General features: G+C 38.4%; 1 pseudogene; it reads left to right on the top strand.

Moving 5' to 3' along the window:
* Window positions 1-588: 588 nt before the first annotated feature.
* Window positions 589-3,410, top strand: LOC149194752 (long-chain-alcohol oxidase FAO4A pseudogene; annotated as a pseudogene).
* Window positions 3,411-7,278: the final 3,868 nt, after the last annotated feature.

The following is a 7,278-nucleotide window of genomic DNA, read 5'->3' as shown; positions in this document are numbered from 1 at the left end:
AAGAAAACTTAGCTTTCCCTTCTTATAACAAATCACTTCAAATTCAATTTTAAAAGAAAAGTTAGATTTCCCTTCTTACAAGAAATCATTTCAATTTTAATCCTAAAAGAAAAATTAGCTTCCCCTTCTTGTATTATATATATTAAAATCTTATTTCAAAATTCATATATTTTAAATAATATATCTAAAATTATATCAAAATTGATAAATTATTTAAAATTGAATATTCTTTTATTTTATTTTAACATTAAATTTAATTTAATTTTTTTTTAAAATTATATTATTTTTTATTCATTATAATAAGTCATCATTAAAATAATAACTAATATCAAATATAATAATTTTATAATTACATATAATATTATTAATACTAAAACATTTAGTTATAATCAAACACAACCATAGAAAAAAAAAACCCTATAACCGTGGACTTTGAAAACAAAATATATTTAAAATTTAGTCAATTTAATTAGCGACAGCAGCCTCGTTTTTTTCATCGGTGTTTATCTCACCCGAAACGGACTAGCCCGAGTATTCCAGTTTTAAATTTAGTGAAGTTTATCATAATAGCCTCGCTCGAATAAAAATATGCTGGCGTGGCTCGATTTCCTTATTAAAGTAAGAAAGCACGCCCACAGCGTAACCATTGTACTCTCCGTCTCCGAGAAGGAAAATCATTTCAATTCTGTGACGGTTTGTGAGGGTACAGGAGAAATGGAATTTCCAAACGGTTTTAGTTCATGTGAAATTGAAAGCCTTGGGGCCCTCTCCACAACCTTTTTCCCTTCGCTGCCCTTGGAAGCAAGTGGCCTTGTACTCGATAACCAGAGCAGGATAGAAGTTCATGAATTTTATCGGGCTTCGACGCTAGATGGCTGCAGCCCTTCAGAGGTGAGGTGTGATTCGTTAATCTTAAATCGGGTTTTATTTTTTCAGTTTGTATGATAATTAGCCATTTTAATCTGGATTACGGATTCAGAAGATATTTCAATATCAGACAAAAAGAAGGTAAATTCCTATACATTTGAAAAATTCTTGAAATCGTAATTAAGTTCAGCGATGGTAATTCATCCGTATAGAAAGTTCTTGATTATTGACTGGTTTGGGACATTAATGAGGATTGAAGCCTTGGGATATTTTCAAATCGAGCAAAATTCGTATATAAACTTCTTTCCACTGAAACATGAAAATTAGATTCGAATGTCACTAAAATAATATACGAAATTTCTAACTGATTCTGATTCGATATGTGTTTGTGACCTGAAAGAAACATCAATTATTTCTGGCAGGTTGGAGGAACGATGCAAGAAATATTCAAACCTGCAGAATTGCATATGATGAAGAAAATACTGTGGTTGCTCTCCACACCTCTGGGAACGTTCTTACTAGCAGGCAAGATGGCGTTGGCGAGAGAATTTCCGTTTGTAAAGAGATTTGGAGATTTGAGTTTACAGGCACGGGAGCAAGTTCTTCAGAGCTGGTCTACAAGCTCCATTTCCTTCTTCAGGGCCATTTTCAAAGCGTTCAAGCTCAGCGTTGCGTGGAACCATTACACCACGGTAAGATCCCGCATTCTTTATATCTGGATAAATTAGCCCAGGCCTTCCAGGGTTTTTCATTGCTTTGCTCACACTGCACAGGTGAACGAGAGAGGACATAATCCTTTCTGGAAAGCCATCGGATATTGTGGACCTGATCCACTAGCAATGAGCGCCACACTCACCCCCAAGCCGCTGGAAAACTCAGTATTAGATGTGTCTGTCCTCTCAAAAGAAGATCTGTACATGACACTCAAGAATCGGGCATTCAATTTAACAAGGGAATCATCTATAGCCAACGCAGCAGGTATAAATTCAAGTGACCCTGTCTTGCAATGCGACGTAGTTATTGTGGGTTCCGGGTCCGGAGGAGGAGTAGCGGCGGCGGTGTTGGCAAAAGCGGGATTCAAACTAATAATTCTGGAGAAAGGGGATTACATGGCCCGGCATGAGTTGTCGCTTCTCGAACGAGAAGCCCTTCAAAATCTCTACGAAGGAGGAGGCATGCTTACAACTGATGACCAGGGGATGACATTACTGGCCGGATCCACTGTCGGCGGCGGATCCACCATAAACTGGTCTGTTTCGTTCCGAACTCCAGAACACGTTCTCCGCGAGTGGAATGAAGTCCTCAATCTTCCATTATTCGGTAGCAAGAGATACCGGGATGCCATGGATGAGGTCTGCAAGCGATTGGGGGTACAAGAGGAAATTAACAATGAAAATTTCCAGAACGCAGTACTGCGAGCAGGCTGCGAAAAGTTGCGATACCATGTGGCAAACATCCCTATAAACGCAACGTCCGACCACTATTGCGGCTGGTGCAACTTCGGCTGCAGAAGGGGCATGAAACAAGGGACTTCCGAAACGTGGCTGGTAGACGCTGCGCAGGCCGGGGCCGTTATCCTCACCCGGTGCCACGCGCAACAAATTTTGCACAGCGATGGCACACGCGGGAAGTCTAGAAAAGCAATCGGAGTTGTAGCGAAAATCGTGGGTAACGGAGATAGGCGTTTAATCATCAAGTCCAGAGCCACGGTGGTGGCCTGTGGGTCATTACAAACCCCTCAGTTGCTGCAGAGAAGCGGACTGACGAATCCACACATTGGCAAGAACCTGCACTTGCACCCTGTTCAAATGGTGTGGGGATATTTTCCCCGAGGAATGGCCGCCGATGGAAGTTGTTATGAGGGAGCGATAATGACTGCTTTTTCAAACGAAGCCGCTAATTGGCAAACGTCAGGTTATGGGGCTCTCATCGAGACCCCTATCCTGCACCCGGGCACATTCGCTGCTGTAATGCCCTGGAATTCTGGCTCGAGCTATAAAGAAAGAATGGTGAAATACTCTCGAACATGTAGTCTAGCCGTTCTTGTTCGCGACAGCGGCGGCGGAACTGTGGGAACGAAGAGCGACGGGAGTCTCAACATTCATTACAAATTGAGAAACGACGATGCGACGAGCGCGAAGGCGGGCGTTGAAAAGGCGTTGTGCGTGCTCGTCGCTGCGGGCGCTGCGGAGGTCGGCAGCCACCATGAGCAACTGGAGAGCTTCAAGGTAAACGGGAATGATTCAGATTTTGAGGATTATGTGAAGCGAGTTGTAAATAAAGATGGAGCGCCGTTCTATTCGGCGCATCAGATGGGGAGCTGTAGAATGAGTGAGAAGGAAGGAGAGGGTGTAGTTGATGAAATGTGCAAGAGCTGGGAGATGGAGGGACTTTATTTGGGAGATGGGAGTGTGTTTCCCACTGCCAGTGGTGCCAACCCTATGATTACAATTCAGTCAATCGCCTTCTGCACTGCCCAAAACGTTGTGAATTACCTAAACAATGAAACCCCGGGAAAACAGCCTGAAATTTTCGTGAGCTAGGTTATACTTGGGAGCAGGCCTGGAATTTCAAATATCTTTTGCCTGTAAAATGAAAATTTGGAGACGGGTGTTTGTTTTCCATGCATGTCCATTTAAGTTTTCATTAAATTTATGACCGTCAATTTTTTTTGGTGTTACATATTAAAAAATTAGCATGCACTTTGACATTCTGGTAGTGAAAGAAATTTTCCATCATGGCCACGAGAACACCAAATTTCTTCCTGTTTAGCAATTTGTGTCTCATGCTCATCGTTACAGTCCCGAGCCCAGTGTTAAATTGCAACAGCTACGTCCATGAGTCTAAGCTCGCCTATCACGCTTACTGAGAGCTGCTCTGACAATGGTATTGCTAACAGTGGTAATAAAATTATCCTTTCAGTGGCGTTATTACTTTGTTTGGTATTATTATAACTAGAACAATTACTTTGTTTGGTATTGTTTGGTATTATTATTGCAGTTAAATTGGAATACTATTTTAACAGTGGTAATAAAATTATCCTGGTGGAATTACTTTGTTTGGTATTATTATTGCACTTGGGGCTTGTGCGCACTCGTTCATTTGCAGCAAAACTCTATGCTGGGAATGTGGGAGCTGCTAGTTCCGATCTCTACGGGTGGCGTCGGGTGTAGCATATTGGGTGTTTTGGCATATTTGCAGTTGTTTGAGATGTACGCAAAAACCATAGAGAGAACATTTTCATATATTAAAAATAAAATTGTTTAAAACTTGAGTTGCTATGATCTTTTTAGAGAGTTGGTAGTAATAATATTTTATAATCAATTAATTTTCAATTCAATAAAAATCCCATAATTGCATTCAAATGGTCTTTGTTGTGATGGTTCATATTGAATATATATATTTTTTGAATCTGGTATTTACGAAAATACAGAAGTTTCGAAAAGAAATCATATACTTGTGTAGATTGTGTCATTTAATAGGATAGTCGATCCCAGTCGAGGAAACTTATTTCTTCCAGTCACATTTTCTTTTTATACAGAGTGGCAGGTTGAGAGTCAGGCCTGCAGCTGGGCAGAGTTAAAGAAGAGTCTATGTGGAATAAGAATTAATGAAAAACTATTGTTTTGTTTTCTAACACTGTTACTTAATACTATTCTAAGCATACAGAAAAATCCAGCTTGGACAGCATCCACAGTTCCACGGATTCATTCAAACCCTTTATTTATTTGAATTCCCATAATACCAATGGGGAAATACCACGAAAAAGCCACCACCCTTTCACCAATTCATGAGCAATTAGAATTTTAATCCCCTCATTAGATTCCCTCCGTTCCATTTAATGTTTTTCCCCCTCATTATTTAATGTTACCCCTACGTTTTTCCGGGCTTTGTTTTTCAAAATATTTATCCCAATCACATCTAAACTTTACCCCTTCCAAAAATTACAACTATCACGAAAGACAGGATGTGCGCCACATGTCGGAATGCAAATTAACACTCATGAGTCGAAATATGCAATTCATGATAGATGTAATCGAGGAATTTTACTGGAATTTTTAACGTGCAACCATAAAAATTTAAATGAGTCATGAACGCGCACGCATGTTGTCAAAGATAAAACAAAATTGCGGTTTTCAATTTACGTAAAAGATGAAGGGCATGGTTGAAAGTATCTGTTATGAAGAAATCAAATATGTGTATGTGGAAAGTACCAGATTGTTTTAAACCAGCCGATAACTCAAATCCAGGCTTGCTCGCAAGTTCCAATCCAACACTTTCAATCCGCCAGGGAGGACAGAGTCGCATGTCCAGAACTCAGATTACACTTGATTTGTTGCGAGGCTGCACAAGTTCGATTTTACACTAAGGTAACGAACATCAGATACAGCGAAATTACAATACAAACCCACGGGCACCAATTTAGCATTCAACATATAATAGCGACGTTCAGCGTGATTCGTGAATCTAGATCTGAAATAGGTAAACCGTAAGATTGCAATTTCCACATCTGAACGTTGGAATAGGTAAACGTTGGAATAGGTAAATCGTAAGATTGTAATTTCCACATCTCATCATATTAAATTTGCATATCATTCGTATAAAATTTGCATATCATTCGTATAGGGCGAGCCGTTGATGATAGCTAGAGAGTTACTTCTATTAATGGGAAGTACTAAGGTGGTAGGCGATGGGACGCTGGAAAATTTAAATAGCTTTTAATTTCAAACTGTGTTATGTACGAAATAGAGTATTATATATTTTTATGTTTTACTTCTGGAATTAGGGTTGGAGAGGTATATTACACGTAGAACATTTTTCCCCTCTCGTCAAATACATTCTGAAATCAAAAATACGTCCCATGGGACGTCAAATTCCAGGTCTGATTGGGAGTTATCACTAACATCACAAATTTGAAAAAAAGGGGGCAAAGTTTTTAATACAATGCAAAACAAACGCCGGAAAACAGTTTGAATTTCTTATGAGCTACGTTGTACTTGGGAGTTGTGTTTATTCAGTGGATATCGCTAACCTCACAAGTTTGAAAAAAGTTCAAAGTTTTTAATACAATGTTCGTGTTGTTTAAAGGGCTTCGTAGTTTGTTTTTTGTTTAAGTGGTAAAATTTATGTATGGTAGAAGTTATGTTTCCATGTGTTGTTGTTAATTGTTATGATGAGTTTTTAGGAATCATTCTAAAAGTAGTTGTTTTTCTATGTGTGTGAGTTGTCTATGAGTCATAGATCCACCTTCTTCAAATCTTATCATCTAGAATTCGGTGATCTAATTTTTATATATGTAATTGTCTTATGTAATCAATAAACAGAAGATGTGATTTGTTGTGTGTATAATCTCTCTTAGCTCTCTTATATTTTTCTAATATTGTAACAGAGCTCATACTCAGTGGACTACAGCAAGGGAGGGCCAAGAATATGTGAGTAATTCTCACCAAGGGAGGGCCAAGAATATGTGAGTAATTCTCAGTGTTATTGTTTCTGTACATATTAATATAAATATATGAGAGTTTAGTTTTAGTGTGTGAAATTATTTGTGATATTATGTGTGTAGATTTGTTTGTTGTTTCCAACTTGTTTAAGTGTCCACCATTCCATTATCTTTCTATTTTTAAAGTTTTATTTGTATTTATCTGCTCGGACCCTGCAAAGGAGTTAAATTCATGCTTGGATGGTTTTGTCAAAATTGTGTGCACTATCATATTATAAATCTGCAAAATCATGCCCACGAACTGTACAAGTTATTGCATGGATCTGGACCTGAGATTTGGATATGAGATCTAGTGAAGATCAGTTCCAAGTGGCCACTGATATATGTCAAAAGTGTTAAATTTGGAGGTAGATCTCAATTTTTCGATTATGCGGAGAAGAGATCTTTGCGTTAGATCTTTCTGTTGCAATCCTGTTTCGATCTCAAATTTTGGAGTTTTCATTTTAAACATATTTAGTCTGGTCAAATCATATGTGAGTGTATGTTTGTTGGAATTGACCACTCTAACAAACGTTGCTTTGTGAAGACGAGAAAACTCCAAGATAAAGATTGAACCATATGAACAACTTTTGACCTGTGCTAAGAAGGGATATGGTCCTAAATGACAGCAAATAGTTTGATGATTATTGGGCTTGTAGTTGTAAAATCTATTTTTCAAGTGGTTTTCTATTTCTTTCAATTTTGGTTATAAAAATGGTTGGTGGTTCTTAAATTGGAAGCCCTGGTGTTTGAAACATCAATTATTGTGTGTTAGTAAGGTCAAGTTGTTTGATCAACTTTTGAATACATTCAGTAACCAGACCTCCATCCTAGCAACTGACAGATAGACGAAAGAAAAATATATGACACATGGTGGTTGGTCCATACGATGGTTCATTGCTTGACGAATCTTATTGCGAAAGCCCCGA

This window comes from Pinus tabuliformis, chromosome 2_2 (genome assembly GCF_031772625.1).
Source record: "Pinus tabuliformis cultivar Carrire ecotype Pingquan chromosome 2_2, CPIR1, whole genome shotgun sequence".
Lineage (NCBI taxonomy): Eukaryota > Viridiplantae > Streptophyta > Pinopsida > Pinales > Pinaceae > Pinus > Pinus tabuliformis.
The sequence above is the reverse complement of the archived record's forward strand: the minus strand, read 5'-3'. Positions and strand labels throughout refer to the sequence as shown.